General features: G+C 29.4%; 1 protein-coding gene across 3 annotated transcripts in view; it reads left to right on the forward strand.

The window, feature by feature from the left end:
• st14 (ST14 transmembrane serine protease matriptase) overlaps positions 1 to 211 on the forward strand; it is a 48091-nt gene that overhangs the window by 995 nt on the left and 46885 nt on the right. The gene's annotated exons all lie outside the window — the stretch shown is intronic.

Raw genomic sequence — 211 nt, forward strand, 5'->3', positions numbered from 1 at the left:
CTTATTTTCTGTGATAAATATGTATTCCTGACTCAATTCAGAAAATAATTCTGGATATGACCACTTATGTTGTTTCCATTGTGGATTTTTAACATGATTTATAACCTTATGACAAAAAATGAATCCTACTTCCATTTTTAATTGTGTTCTAGTAGAGACTGACCGCATTCCCTAAACATATACTGTATGTTATCTCAATTGTTTGAAATTG

The sequence above is a fragment of the Etheostoma spectabile genome, chromosome 6 (genome assembly GCF_008692095.1).
Source record: "Etheostoma spectabile isolate EspeVRDwgs_2016 chromosome 6, UIUC_Espe_1.0, whole genome shotgun sequence".
Taxonomy (NCBI): Eukaryota; Metazoa; Chordata; class Actinopteri; order Perciformes; family Percidae; genus Etheostoma; species Etheostoma spectabile.